Below are 16,216 nucleotides of genomic sequence, written 5' to 3'. Positions count from 1 at the left end.
GGCAGGCAGATCATGAAGTCAGGAGACAGAGACCATCCTGGCCAACATAGTGAAACCCCATCTCTACTAGAATATAAAAATTAGCTGGGTTGTGGTGGCATGCATCTGTAGTGCCAGCTACTTGGGAGGCTGAGGCAGGAGAATTGCTTGAACCTGGTAGGCACAGGTTGCAGTGAGCCGAGATTGCACCACTGCACTCCAGCCTGGCACCTGGAGACAGAGCAAGACTCTGTCTCAAAAAAAAAAAAAAAAAAAAAAAGAGGACCAGTATCTGCCCCATAACATTCTGCACCCCAAAAGGATTGTCTCCTAAGCCCCAGGATAAAGAAACTCACAGCAACTCCTCTCATTTCACTCAACAGAGTGTCTACCAGGCACAACCACAATACCACAAGCTATCAACCTGCCTTATCTTCTATCCCCGCAGCAATTCTAGGAGCTAGTGTTACCATCATCCCCACTTCACTTATTCATTCAACAAATACTTTCTGAGCACCTACTATGTGCTAGGCACTCTAAAAGGTACTAAAGGGTTACTTTAGATCCCCACGACAACCTCATAAGCTAGTATTACTATTGTCCCCATTTTCCTCATTCAGGCATTGGGTATTTATTGACTGCCTACTATGAGCTGCACATGCTACCAGGAAAGTATATACTTGCATTATTTTATATCCACATGGAATTCTATAAACATGGTATTACTATTACCTCCACATCCAACAAATATTTCCTGAGCACCATCCATGTGCCAAGCACCCTGCATACAAATCTAAACAAGCAGAAATGAGCCCCGCCTGTATGGAGCTTGTGGTCCACTGCAGTATTCATCAGAAATACCTGCCAAGATTTTCTACTATTAATAGCTAGCTCTGTTCTAAGTGCTTTACACAAATTACCCTATTTAATCTTCATCCCGACCTCACAAGGTAAGTGACAGTATGATATCATCCCTGTTTTGCAGTTAAAAGAAACGGGACCAGAGATGAAATGATTTGTTCAAGGTCCCACAGCTAAAACTGGTGCAGACAGGACGTGAGCCCCAAAGAGTCAGGCTCCAGAGAGAGACATGCATCAAATGATCACACAAACAAATGCAAAACTGTGACTTCTGGGCCTTGATATGTGTCCTAAAGGTAGAGAAATATTACCAATGAGACAAAGTCAGCACGGGGCTGATCTGCTGTACCAAGGTCAAAGAAGGGTCCCCAAGGAAGACAGTTAAGCTGGTGCCTGAAGGATGAGTAGAGGAGACCTAAGTAATGAGGAAAGCCAAGGCATTCCCAGCAGACAGCAGCGTGTGCAAATGCCTGGCAGTAGAAGGAAGCATGGCAGACTCCAGGAACCAAGACAGGGCCTGAGCAGTCTACACTGAAGGCTGTGAACAGTCTACACTGCAAGCCATGTATTTTGGTATTCATTCTAAGGGCAAGGGAAACTACTGAGAGACTCCAAGCAAGCTATCAAAAAACTTATTTCTCAGAGGCACGAAGATGAGCCCCAACTCAACATACAGGCAAGGAAAGGGACCGACACAGACTCCTGGGATGACAGATCAAGCCTGGCTTTCAACTCAGATGAATTCAGGTCAAAATTCTGAAACACAAGCTTTAAGCAGGAGAGGGAAGAAAGGTCACCATGGAGCAATGACAGCTTTAGCCAACGACTCCACTCAAATTTCCAGCCTTGTGCAGAGATAAGGCATTTACAGAGCCCGATAAGGAAGCATACTCTCAAGTGGTTTTCCATCCAAGGCTGGGCATGCTTTTTAAAAACTACTGTATCCTGGCGGGGTGTGGTGGTTCATGCCTGTAATCCCAGCACTTTGGGAGGCCCAGGTGAGCAGATCATTTGAGGTCAGGAATTGGAGACCAGCCTGGCCAGTATGGCAAAACCCCATTTCTACTAAAAATAAAAAAATTAGCTGAGAGTGGTGGCTCACAACTATAGTCACAGCTACTCAGGAGGCTGAGGCAGAAGAATCACTTGAAGCCAGGAGGCAGAGGTTGCAGTGAGCTGAAATCCCACCACTGTACCCCACCCTGGGGACCCTGTCTGTGTCTGGACCCTATCCCCACCAGGGATTCTGATTAAGCTGGTTTGGGATGCAGCTGGGACAATGAAACTTTTTGTTTTAAACATCCACATCCTCCTTGGAAAAGTGGCTGGGCAGGAAATATGCAAGATAAGCCAAGAACAAGAACATCCTGTCACACTGGACAACAAGGAAACTAAGCATAAACAGGATTGTTAGAAGGCCCAAGAGCCAAGCAGAAGTGGCGCCACAATCTACAAAAGGGACAATTTGAGCTTTGACGAGGAGAGTAAGTGCAATGGGTTGAAACATACCATGTATGTTTGGTTTGTTTGTTTTTGATTTTTTTTTTTTTTTTTTTTTCTTGAGATGAAATCTTGCTTTGTCTCCAAGGCTGGAGTGCAGTGGTGTGATCTTGGCTAACTGCAACCTCTGTCTCCGGTGTTCAAGTGATCCTCCCGCATTGGCCTACCAAGTAGCTGGGATTACAAGCATGAGCCAAGACACTGGGTTTATGTTTGTATATTTAGTAGAGACGGGGTTTCACCCTGTTGGTAACCAAGCTGCTCTTGAACTCCTGATCTCCAGTGATCCACTCGCCTCAGCCTCCTAAAGTGCTTGGATTACAGAAATGAGCCACCGTCCTAGCCAAAAACCTCCATTTTTACTTAAGATTTTAATGATTAATTTCACATAAGGTGAAAAGTAACGAGTCTCTAGCAGTCTTATCCCAAAAACTGGGACCGATTATAAAGTACGATTTTACTCAGTCCCATTTTCCTTCAAATCATCTATTTTGATTAAATACAAGAGTTTCATTTTCCACCCCTGTATAAGGGCAGTAAATACTACTAGGAAAAAAACCATAATTAGCACCAGTACAAATTCAAGGTTTCCAACCTGAGCATAAGCATTGCTTTGTAATTTGTTTTTTTACCTGTCCCAGGTTACAATCTCCTATTACCCCAAAATGAAATCTCAAATGTCCATCATTCTGCATAAAATGCATGCTGGCCCCTCCATGGAAAACATCAACCATGAATTATGGGTCTCTTCACTTTACCTTCACACCACTGATTTCTGTTGCACTAACTATGCTTATTGCCCTGTATGTCTAGCATTAGACTGGACTCCTAGGGAACAGGAACTCACATTCATTTCTCAGTCCTGAGGGCAAAACACCAAAGTGTAATTAAGGTAAGAAATAACTCCAATTATTTCAAGTTCTGAATTCGTGGTCTTATCAAAAATGGCAGTGTGTATTCAAGCTTTGCTTATTTTCCTGATCCAGTTCTCTATTTTGGGGGGCTCTTACAAAAAAGGCCCGGAAGTCAAAAATGTCTAGAGATTACTCTCACATGGTAATCTTTGCAAATAAAACTCTCAGACCTAACTTTACACTAATAAAAATTTCATGATTTTTTGAAACAGGGTCTTACTCTGTCACCCAGGCTGGAGTACAATTACAGCTCACTGCAACCTCATCCTCCTAAGCTCAAGCAATCCTCCCACCTCAGCCTCCCGAGTGTTGGGGCTATAGGAACAAGCCACCATGTGTGGCTAATTTTTTGTAGAGATGGGGTTTCACCATGTTGCCCAGGCTGGTCTCAAACTTCTGGGCTTACGGGATCCGCCTGTCTCAGCCTCACAAAGTGCTGGGATGACGGGCATGAGCCACTGTGTCCAGCACCAATACCACATTTTAATTGTGTGTTAAGGTGGCTGGATTGAAGGAAGAAATGCATACTCCATTTTCTTTTATTTCCCAGTCCTACGGGGTTTTAAACACACTAATATTAAAGTTTAAATGTCCTAGAGCAGGAAAAGAGATTTAAAAACTTGACAGTCTCACAGTGATTTCAGAGATGAAAAGATTTTCAGAGATAAAAAGCATGATTTGTCAAATTTAAAACAGCAATAGAAGCAACAAGTAGCAGATAAAATATAACCAAAGAAAAATTAGTAACATAAAAAAATGAGCAAATGATTTATTCTACTTCTCAAATCAAAAAGACAAAATAGATTAACAAGATGAAAGAAAAAAAAATGTTAGAAATATGCAGATCAACCTTACCAATACTGTGTATAGAAAGAAAACTGTGCTTTTTTTGACAAATTTATTGAGCATCGAGCATCTAGCATACTACAGCCATGAAACAATAAAGAATGAGAAACATTCACCATGTTAGGTGATTCACCATGAAGGTGGATCACTTGAGGTAAGGTAGATCACCTGAGGTCAGGAGTTCGAGACCAGGCTGGCTAACATGGTGAATGTGTCTTCAAAACATCCACATTCTAGAACAAATAAAGCTGAAGTAGTAACCAAACAAACTACTGAATAAAACTAGGCTTATGAAGAAAGGGGGATGGAAGAGAAGGAAAAAAATAAATGTATACATTTTATATTTTAGAAAAATTTAAGGCAAAGAGATTCTGATAGAATTTCAAAGATTTCAGAGATAAAGTATCCCTCAAGCACGGTGATGATTTGGTGTCTCAGGTAATCAAGTTTTTAAAAACATCTGGATGGCTATGTTTTTAAAAGAATACCACACATGGACAAGGACATGGTTAAATTGGCACTCTCACACATTTGAAGTCGGAACAGAAATTGTTTTAATTTTCTTTTTTTTTTGAGACAGAGTTTCACTCTTGTTACCCAGGCTGGAGTGCAATGGCGCAATCTTGGCTCACCGCAACCTCCGCCTCCTGGGCTCAGGCAATTCTCCTGCCTCAGCCTCCTAAGTAGCTGGGATTACAGGCATGCGCCACCGTGCCCAGCTAGTTTTTTGTATTTTTAGTAGAGACAGGGTTTCACCATGTTGACCAGGATGGTCTCGATCTCTCAACCTCGTGATCCAACCGCACCGGCCTCCCAAAGTGCTGGGATTACAGGCTTGAGTCACCGCGCCTGGCTGTTTTAATTTTCTAGATGTAAATTTGACAATTCCACTTCATGTACAATTAAGAACCTTACTAAGGTTTCTGCTAGGCATGGTAGCTCACGCCTGCAATCCCAGCACTTTGAGAGGCTGAGGAATGTGGATCACTTAAGGTAAGGTAGATCACTTGAGGTCAGGAGTTCAAGACCAGCCTGGCTAACATGGTGAAACTTCACCTCTACTAAAAATTAAAAAATTAGGTGGGTGTGGTGGTGCATATCTGAAATTCTAGCCACTTGGGAGGCTGAGGCAGAATTGTTGAACCCAGGAGACGGAGGTTTCAGTGAGCAGGGATTGTGCCATCACACTCCAGCCTGGGCAACAAAGCGATACTCTGTCAAATAAATAAATAGAACTTGGGCAACAAAGTGATACTCTGTCAAATAAATAAATTAAATAAATAAATAAAGCCTCAGTAAGGTTTCTTATACCCTTCCCATCCCCTTCCATTCTTTGTGCTATTGTCATACCTTTTACTCCCACGTTATAAAACTTATAATGCATTACTATTTTTGCTTTAAACAACGATCTTTCTAAAGCTACTATTTCTTTAATTCATGATGTTGCACAACCATCACCACTAATTACAGATCATTTCCATCACATAAAAAGGAAATCCTGTATTGTTAGCAATCACCTTCAATACAACAATCTTTTAAAGAGATTAAAAAAGAAAAAAAATTGTCTTAATTTTACTTTTATATTTACCATTTCTAGCACTTCTCAATCCTTTGTCATTTGCCTTCTGCCTGAACAACTTCAACCATTCTTGTGGAGGCCTGCCAGCAACAAGTTCCAGTAGGTCTCTCTCTTTTTTTTTTTTTTTTTTAAGATGGGGTTTCACCATGATGGCCAGCCTGGTCTTGAACTCCTGACATCAGGTGATCCATCCACCTCAGCCTCCCAAAGTGCTAGGATTACAGGCGTGAGCCACCGCGCCTGGCTTTTTTTTTTGGAGACAGAGTCTCACTCTGTCACCCAAGCTAAAGTGCAGTGCTGCAGCTCAATTACAGCTCACTGCAGCCTCTGCTTCCTGGGCTAAAGCGATCGTCTCACCTCAGTCTCCCAAGGAGCTGGGACCACAGGTGCACCACCATGCCTGGCTGATTTTTGCATTCTTTGTAGAGATGGGATTTTGCCATGTCACCCAGGCTGGTCTCAAACTCCTGGACTCAAGCAATCCTCCTGCCTCAGCCTCCCAAGCTGCTGAGATTGCAGGTGTTGGCCACTGCATCTAGCCCCAGTAGGCTTTTTAAAAAATGTACTTTAAAGATGTCTCTCCAGGCCGGGCACAGTGGCCCACACCTGTAACCCCAGCACTTTGGGAGCCCGAGGCAGGCAGATCACAAGGTCAGGAGTTTGATACCAGCCTGGCCAACATAGTGAAACCTCATCTCTACTAAAAATACAAAAATATTAACCAGATGTGGTGGCATGCACCTGTAATCTTATCTACTTGGGACGCTGACGCAGGAGAATCGTTTGAACCTAGGAAGCAGAGGTTGCAGTGAGCCCAGATCACACTGCAATCTAGCCTGAGCAAGAATGACTCTGTCTCAGACCAAAAAAATAAAATAATAAAAATAAAAATAAAGAGAACTCTCCATTGCATTTTGATTTGTTACATTTCTGATGAGAAGTCTGCTGTCATTCTTATCTCTGTTACTCTGTACATGATGTGTATTCTTTCTCTGACGGCTTTCAAGATTTTCTCTATTATTAGTTGCCAAGAATGTGATGATGATGTGCCTTGGTGTGGTCACCTTTATAGTTATTCTCCTTGGCATTCTTAAATATGCAGGCTTATAGTTTTCATCAAATTTGGAAATTTCCTGGTCATTATTTATTATAATCTTTTTTCTGTTCTCCCCTTTCCCTCTTTTCTAGGGTTCCAATTTCATACATGTCAGACTGTTTTTATCTCTAACAATGGTCCTTGTTACAATCATTGATGCTCTATCAATTTTTCTATTTCTCTTTCTGTTCTCATTTTGGGCAGTTTCTATTGCTGTCTTGAAGTTCACTGATGTGCAGTGCCTCAACTACTGTTAATGCCATCACTGTATCTTAAAATTTATTTCCAACTCTAGATGTTCTATTTGGGTCTTTTTAAAATATACCTTCTAGTTCTCTTCCCATTATGTTAACCATTTCCTCTACTTTTTTGAACCAAGAACATATTTGTAATTGCTGTTTTCATGTCTTTGTAAATTTCATGTCTGTCATTTCTGTATCTAGCTGATTTTTCTCCTGATTATGTCATATTTTCCTGGTTTTCTGCATGCCTGGTCATTTTATTGAATGCTTAACATTGTGAGTTTCGTGTTTTAGATTTTGTGTATTTCCTTAAATAGCACTGAACTTTGTTCTCACACACACATAAGATTCTTTAAATCGACTGGATCTTCCAAGACTTGCTTTTTCATTGTTAGAGTAGGTCCAAAGTACCCTTTAACTTAGGGCTAATTTAGCCTCATTAAAAAAGGTCATGCCCTTTTGATGCCCTTGTACATACTCTGGCTAATGGCAACACAGACTATTCCCAGCTCTGTGTGAGTTCCAGGAATCATTTGGCCTGCTGCTTTTCAGTGGGGTTCTTTCTCTGGCCTCAGCTGCTCTCCTCTCATGCATGTGTAGGTCAGGACTCCACCTGATTTCATGGGAATCCTCCACCTGCCTCCGGAGTTTTATGTACAACTCCCATGTCTCTGGTACTCTGCCCCAGAAATTATGACAATCTTCCCTCCCTGCCAATCCCCATCTTGTCCTCTCAATTCAGTAAGACACAAGGCTGTAATTTGGGTTCCCCATCCCTGCTCTGCACCCTGAAAACTACCTCCAGATAATAAATTGGAACCACCATTGAACTCAGCAGGTTTGTTTCCCACCTTTCAGTGACCACAGCCTTGTGTTACCTATTACTCGATGGATTACAAATTGCTATTTCATATATTGTCCAGTTTTCTGGTTGCTTAATAATAGCAAGGTAAATTTATTCCTTGTTACTCCATCACTGCTGGACAGAATATATATTCAAGTATATATTCAAGTAACAGTTTCTCAATTTTGTATCTTATTGTTGCTTTGAGACAAGTTCTCGCTCTCACCCAAGCTGGAGTGCAGTGGCTCGTAACTCACTGCAGACTCAAGCTCCTGGGCTCCAGGCATCCTTCCACCTAGGCCTTCCAAAGCGCTGGGATTAAAAGGATGTGCACGCCATTACGCCCTCAATTTAGTTTCTCAAGTCTTAGTCTTCATCAAGCTCTACCTCTTTAAAACACCAAAGAATATTTCCCTTCCATTTTTCTTGGAATTTGCTCTGCTCTTCTTAGTTTGACACTGAACTCTTAATTCTCCTACCTCTTTGATTTCTGATTCTTGATTTCTGATTCTTGAATCCTGAAAGTTTTAGAAAAGTTTAGGAACATTTCCAAAATCTTATTCTTGCCACTTTTTCTTCTACATCTGTATAGGACTTCACCCTGTGAAATTTCAGCAAGTTCCACAAATTCATTCAGGACCTCTTTCGGGGCTCTTAACAGAAGTGATCATGTGACTGGCCTTGGACTTCTGCATTCACAGAAGGAGAGAAAAGGTGAATACAAAATACAATTTCTACATTTTAAAATCTCTCTCTCTCTCTCTCTCTCTATCTTTCTATCTTTCTCTCTCTGTGTGTGTGTGTGTGTGTGTGTGTGTGTGTGTGTGTGTGTGTGTTTAGCAGAGTCTTGCTCTGTCACCCAGGCAGTTCAGTGGCACAATCTTGGCTCACTGCAACTTCTGCCTCTGGGGTTCAACTTCTGCCTCTGAGGCAGCCTGCTGTCGCCGAGGGAACCCGCCATTGCCAAGGCAACCTGCTATTACAGAGAGAGTCCGCCAATACAGAGGCGGGCCACCATTGCCGAGGCAGTTTTAACTACACCCGTATAATCAAGACTGCAGAGAAGTTCACATGGCACCTGGGTGGAGCCCACAGCAGCTCTGCCAAGCCTCTGCAGGCAGACAGTGACTAGGCTGCCTCATTGCTGGGCAGGGCAGCCCTGAAACAAACAAACAAAGGCAGCAGCACAACGGAAACTCATAAATAAAGCCCTAACTCCCAGGGACAGAGCACCTAGGAACAAAAAGCGGTTTATGAGTTCTGCCGCAGCAGACCTAAATATACCTGCCCAGCAGCTCTGAATGAACAACGGACCTGACAGCTCAGCACTGGAGTCGACCTCAGCAGTCATACAGCAGAGGGGCCAGTCTGTTAGAAGGAAAACTAAGAAACAGAAATAACTTCATCATCAACAAACAGAACGTCCACTCAGAGACCCAATCTGAAAGTGAGCAACTACAAAGAAGACAGGTAGATAAATCCATAAAAATGGGAAGAAACCAGTGCAAAAAGGATGAAAACACCCGAAACCAGCACATCTCTCCTCCTACAAGGGATCACAACTCCTCACCAGCAAGGGAACAAGGTTGGATGGAGAATGAATGTGATGAAATGACAGAATCAGACTTCAGAAGGTGGGTAGTAAGAAACTTCTGTGAACTTAAAGATCATGTTCTAACCCAATGAAAAGAAACTAAGAACCTTGAAAACAGATTTGACTAAATGCTAACAAGAATGGACAACTTAGAAAGGAATATAAGTGAATTGATGGAGCTGAAAAACACAACATGACAACTTCATGAAGCATGCACAAGTTTCAACAGCCGAATTGACTAAGCAGAAGAAAGGATATCAGAGGTGGAAGATCAACTCAATGAAATAAAATGAGAAGGCATGATTAGAGAAAAGGTAAAAAGGAATGAACAAAGTCTCCAAGAAATGTGGAACTATGTGAAAAGACCTAATCTACATTGGATAGGTGTACCTGAATGTGACAAAGAGAATGAATCCTGGAAAATACTCTTCAGGATATTATCCAGAAAAACTTCCCCAACCTAGCAATTCAGGCCAATATTCAAGTCCAGGAAATACAGAGAACACCATAAAGATATTCCTCATGAAGAGCAACCCCAAGGCACATAATCGTCAGATTCAGCAGGGTTGAAATGAAGGAGAAAATGCTACGGGCAGCCAGAGAGAAAGATCAGGTTACCCACAAAGGGAAGCCCATCAGACCCACAGCAGATCTCTCAGCAGAAACCTTACAAGCCAGAAGAGAGTGGGAGCAAATATTGAACATCCTTAAAGAAAAGAACTTTTAACCCAAAATCTCATATCCAGCTAAACTTAGCATCATAAGTGAAGGAAAAATAAAATCTTTTGCAAACAAGCAAGTACTCAGAGATTTCGTCACCACCAGGCCTACTTTACAAGAGCTCCTGAAAGAGGCTCTACATATAGAAAGGAACAACCAGTACCAGCCACTCCAAAAACATGCCAAATGATAAAGAGCATCAACATAATGAAGAATCTGCATCAACTAAAGGGCAAAACAGCCAGCTAGCGCCAAAATGGCAGTATCAAATTCACACATAACAATATTAACCCTAGGCCGGGCACAGTGGCTCACACCTGCAGTCACAGCACTTTGGGAGGCCAAGGCGGGTAGACCACGAGGTCAAGAGATTGAGACCATCCTGGTCAACATAGTAAAACCCTGTCTCTACTAGAAAAATACAAAAAATTATCTGGGCATGGTGGCACGTGCCTGTAATCCCAGCTACTCAGGAGGCTGAGGCAGGAGAATTGCCTGAACCCAGGAGGCGGAGGTTGTGGTGAGCCAAGATCGCGCCATTGCACTCCATCCTGGGTAACAAGAGCGAAAGTCCGTCTCAAAAAAAAAAAAAAGAAAAAGAAAAAAACTAAACAATATTAACCCTAAATGTAAATGAACTAAATGCCCCAATCAAAAGACAGACTGGCAAACTGGATAAAAAGCCAAAACCCATAGGTGTGCTGTATCCAGGAAACCCATCTCACATGCAAGGATACACAAAGGCTCAAAACAAAGGGATGTAGGAAGATTTACCAAGCAAATAGAGAGCAATAAAAAGCAGGAGTTGCAATTCTCATCTCTGATAAAATAGACTTTAAAGCAACAAAGATCAAAAGAGACAAAGAAGGACATTACATAATGGTAAAAGGATCAATGCAACAAGAAGAGCTAACGATCCTAAATATATATGCACCCAATACAGGAGCACCCAGATACATAAGGCAAGTTCTTAATGACTGACAAAGAGACTTAGACTCCCACACAATTATATTGGGAGACTTTAACACCCCATTGTCAATATTAGATCAACCAGACAGAAAATTAACAAAAATATCCCGGACTTGAACTCAGATCTGGACCAAGCAAATCTAACGGACATTTACAGAACTCTTCACCCCAAATCCACAGAATATATATTCTTCTCAGCACCACATCACAGCTACTCTAAAATTGACCACATAACTGGGAGTAAATCACTCCTCAGAAAATGCAAAAGAATGGAATTCATAACAAACAGTCTCTCAGACCACAGTGCAATCAAGTTAGAACTCAGAATTTAAAAACTAACTCAGAACCGCAGAGCTTCATGGAAACTGATCAACTTGCTCTTGAATGTTGACTGGATAAACAATGAAATGAAGGCAAAAATACAGATGTTCTTCGAAACTAATGAGAATGAAGACAAAACATACCAGAATCTCTGGGACACATTTAAAGCAGTCTCTAGAGGAAAATATATAGCAATAAGTGCCCACATGAGAAGCAAGGAGAGGTCTAAAATTGACACCCTATCGTCAAAATTGAAAGAGCTAGAGGAGCAAGATCAAAAAAACTCAAAACCTGGCAGAAGACAAGAAATAGCTAAGATCAGAGCAGAACTGAGGGAGATAGAGACACAAAAAACCCTTCAAAAAAATCAATAAATCCAGGAGCTGTTTTTTTGAAAAGATCAACAAAATAGACCACTAGCCAGATTAATAAAAAAGAAAAGAGAGAATAACCAAATTGATGCAATAAAAAACGATAAAGGGGATATCACCACAGATTCCACAGAAATACAAACCATCATCAGAGATTATTATAAACAACTCTATGCACATAAACTAGTAAACCTGGAAGAAATGGATAATTCCTGGACACTTGCCTCTTCCCCAGCCTAAACCAGGAAGAAGTCGAAACCCTGAACAGACCTATAACAAAGTCTGAAGCTGAGGCAGCAATTAAGAGCCTACCACCCAAAAAATGCCAGGTCCAGACGAATTCACAGCCGAATTCTACCAGACATACAAAGAGGAGCTGGTACCATTCCTTCTGAAACTATTCCACATAATCAAAAAAGAAGGAATCCTTCCCCAATCATTTTAAGAGGCCAACATCATCCTGATACCAAAACCCGGCAGAGACTCAGCAAGAAAAGAAAACTTCAGGCCAATATCCATAATGAACATAGATGCAAAAATCTTCAATAAAATACTGGCAAGCCGATTGCAACAGCACATCAAAAAGCTTATCCACCATGATCAAGTAGGCTCAATATACACAAGCCATAAATGTAATTCACCACATAAACAGAACCAAAGACAAAAACCACATGATTATCTCAACTGATGCAGAGAAGGCCTCTGACAAAATTCAACAGCGCTTTATGCTAAAAACCCTCAATAAGCTAGGTATTGACAGAACATATCTCGAAAAAATAAAAGCTATTTATGACAAACCAACAGCCAATATCATACTGAATGGGAAAAAAAAAATGGAAGCATTCCCTTTGAAATCTGGCACTAGACAAGGATGCCCTCTCTCACCACTCCTATTCAATATAGTATGGGAAGTTCTAGCCAGATGAATCAGGCAAGAAAAAGAAATAAAGGGAATTCAAATAGGAAAGGAGGAAGTCAAATTGTCTCTATTTGCAGACGACACGATTGTATATTTAGAAGACCCCATTGTCTCAGCCCAAAATCTCCTGAAACTGATAAGCAACTTTAACAGTCTCACGATACAAAATCAATGTGCAAAAATCACAAGCATTCCTATACACCAATAACCAGACTTAAAGAGAGCCAAATCAAGAATGAACTGCCATTCACAACTGCCATGAACTGCCATTCACAACTGCCACAAAGAGAATAAAATACCTAGAACTATAACTAACAAGGAACGTAAAGGACCTCTTCAAGAAGAACTACAAGCCACTGCTCCATGAAGTAAGAGAGGACACAAACAGATGGAGAAACATTCCATGTTCATGGTTAGGAAGAATCAATATTGTGAAAATGACCATACTGCCCAAAGTAGTTTACAGATTCAACACCATCTCCATCAAGCTACCAATGACCTTCTTCACAGAACTGGAAAAAAAACACCTTAAACTTCATATGGAACCAAAAGAGAGCCCGCATAGCCAAGTCAATTCTAAGCAAAAAGAACAAAGCAGGAGGCATCACACTACCGGACTTCAAACTATACTACAAGGCTACAGGAATTAAAACAGCATGGTACTGGCACCAAAACAGAGATACAGACCAATAGAACAGAACAGAGGCCTCGGAGGCAACACAACATATCTACAACCATCTGATCTTTGACAAACCTAACAAAAACAATGGGGAAAGGATTCCCTGTTTAATAAATGGTGTTGGGAAAACTGGCTAGCCATGTGCAGAAAGCAGAAACTGGACCCCTTCCTGACACCTTACACTAAAATTAACTCCAGATGGATTAAAGACTTAAACATAAGACCTAACACCATAAAAACCCTAGAAGAAAATCTAGGCAAAACCATTCAGGACATAGGCATAGGCAAGGACTTCGTGACCAAAACACCAAAAGCATTGGCAACAAAAGCCAAAATAGACAAATGGGACCTAATCAAACTGCACAGCTTCTGCATGGCAAAAGAAACAGTCATTAGGTTGAATTGGCAACCAACAGAATGGGAAAAAATTTTTGCAGTTTACCCATCTGACAAAGGGCTGATACCCAGAATTTACAAAGAACTAAAACGGATTTACAAGAAAAAAACAAACAAGCCCATTCAAAAGTGGGCAAAGGATATGAACAGATTCTTTACAAAAGAAGACATGCAGGAGGCCAACAAACATATGAAAAAAATGCTCATCATCACTGGTCATCAGAGAAATGCAAATCAAAACTACTTTGAGATACCATCTCACGTCAGTTAGAATGCCAATCATTTAAAAATCTGGAGACAACAGATGCTGGAAAGGATGTGAAGAAATAGGAACACTTTTACACTGTTGATGGGAGTGTAAATTAGTTCAACCATTGTGAAAGACAGTGTGGCGATTCCTCAAGGACCTAGAAATAGAAATTCCATTTGACCCAGCAATCCCATTACTGGGTATATATCCAAAGGATTACAAATCATTCTACTATGAGGACACGTGCACAGGAATGTTCATTGCAGCACTGTTTACAATAGCAAAGACCTGGAACCAACCCAAAGGCCCATCAATGATAGACTGGACAGGGAAAATGTGGCACATATACGCCATGGAATATTACGCAGCCATCAAAAACGATGAGTTCACATCCTTTGTAGGGACATGGATGAACCTGGAAACCATCATTCTCAGAAAACTGACACAAGAGCAGAAAATCAAATACCACATGTTCTCACTCATAGGCGGGTGTTGAACAATGAGAACACATACACACAGGGAGGGGAGCACTACACACTGGGGTCCATTGGGGGGAAATAGGGGAGGAACAGCAGGGGGTGGGGAGTTGGGGAGAGATAGCATGGGGAGAAATGCCAGATATAGGTGATGGGGAGGAAGGCAGCAAATCACACTGCCATGTGTGTACCTATGCAACAATCTTGCATGTTCTTCACATGTACCCCAAAACCTAAAATGCAATAAAATAAATTTAAAAAAAAAAGTTACAATATGACAAATAGTATATGATTTCACTTGCATGAGCTATCTAGAGTAGTCCAATTTATAGACTCAGAGAGTAGAATGGTGATTGCCAAGGGCAGGAGCAAGTATTAAATACTAGTTTAATGGCCATAAAAAAAAGTTTTGGAGACTGGTTGTACAATATGAATATATTTAACACTACTGAACTTTACCCTTAAAAATGTTTAAGGTGCTAAGTTTTGCTAAATGCATTTTATCACAATTAAAATTTTTTTTTAAATTAAGTCACAAATTAGTATAGAAAGTATCACACAATTGTGCCTTCTGGCCACTCACTTCCACTCCTCAGAGACAGCTAGTGTTAGGACAATCTCATCTTTCCAAATATATTCTATCTATATATGCTTGCACATATATGCCTTTTGAGATAAAACACACCCGCACACAAATAGTAGCATACTACATCCACTGTTCATGCACTTTGATCATTTCATTTACTGTACCTTAGGGACTACATTAGTTCATATCAAGCTGCCTTACTCCTTTAAAGAGCTGCTACTGATTCACTATATGACTATATCAATTATTTTACTAGTTCCCTACTTATGAGTAATTAGGTTTTGTATGAACTTTTGTGCTTACAAACACAGCAATGAATACCTTTGTGCTATTTTTAACCTTCACATATTCAAGAGTGTGTGTAAATATGTTATATGCCTAGGATAAAACTGCTAAAAGTTATGTGCATTCTTTATGTGTGACTACATGTATGCAAGCTATTTTCATTTACATAAAAATGTGTATTGAAATATAGCATACATTCAGGACAGTACATAATTCTTAAGTTCATAGCTCAATGAATTTTCTCAATATAATCCCACCTAATGCAGACCAAAAACAAAAAATGAAGACTATAAGCCTCCAAAAGCCCCTCATGTCTCCATCCAGTGAGCTCCCCAAGAGTAATACTACCCTGACTTCTAACACAACAATTTTGTCTTTGAACATGTATTTATGTGTTTGGCTCTTTCACCTAACGTTATGTTTGTGAGTCATTCATGTTGTGTGAATTGTAATTCATTCACTCTTGCTCTATAGTATCTCATTATGTAAATACATCACAACTTATCTAAACTTATCTATACGACACAAGGTATGTGCATTCTTAAATTTTAAAAAATATTATTCAGTTGCTCTCCATAGAGTTTGAAATCTTACCATCAATATATGGAAGTTTGTGTGTTTGTTTGTTTGTTTTTTTCCCTACACCTTAGCTAACAGTAATCGAAGTTCTTAATCTTGGCTAATTGGATATTTTTTTTAAACGCTTTCAGTATAGTTTCAATATGCTTTTCTCTTACAATGACTGAAACTGAGGAACATTTCATACATTTATGTATGAAAGCCACTTGT

The 16,216-nt window shown here is 40.6% G+C and overlaps 2 long non-coding RNA genes across 7 annotated transcripts in view; one reads left to right on the top strand and one right to left on the bottom strand.

The window, feature by feature from the left end:
• LOC141580110 (uncharacterized) overlaps window positions 1–10,809 on the top strand; it is a 34,227-nt gene extending 23,418 nt beyond the window's left edge. Inside the window, exons 4-5 of the long non-coding RNA XR_012512166.1 lie at window positions 965–3,232; window positions 8,454–10,809. This is a non-coding gene — a long non-coding RNA (uncharacterized LOC141580110). The remainder of the gene's footprint in view (window positions 1–964; window positions 3,233–8,453) is intronic.
• Window positions 1–16,216, bottom strand: part of LOC104652457 (uncharacterized) — a 64,645-nt gene that overhangs the window by 21,757 nt on the left and 26,672 nt on the right. The window lies entirely within an intron of this gene.

Source organism: Saimiri boliviensis, chromosome 10 (genome assembly GCF_048565385.1).
Source record: "Saimiri boliviensis isolate mSaiBol1 chromosome 10, mSaiBol1.pri, whole genome shotgun sequence".
NCBI classification, from domain to species: domain Eukaryota; kingdom Metazoa; phylum Chordata; class Mammalia; order Primates; family Cebidae; genus Saimiri; species Saimiri boliviensis.
Note: the sequence above shows the minus strand (reverse complement) of the source record. Positions and strands in the feature narration are given on the sequence as shown.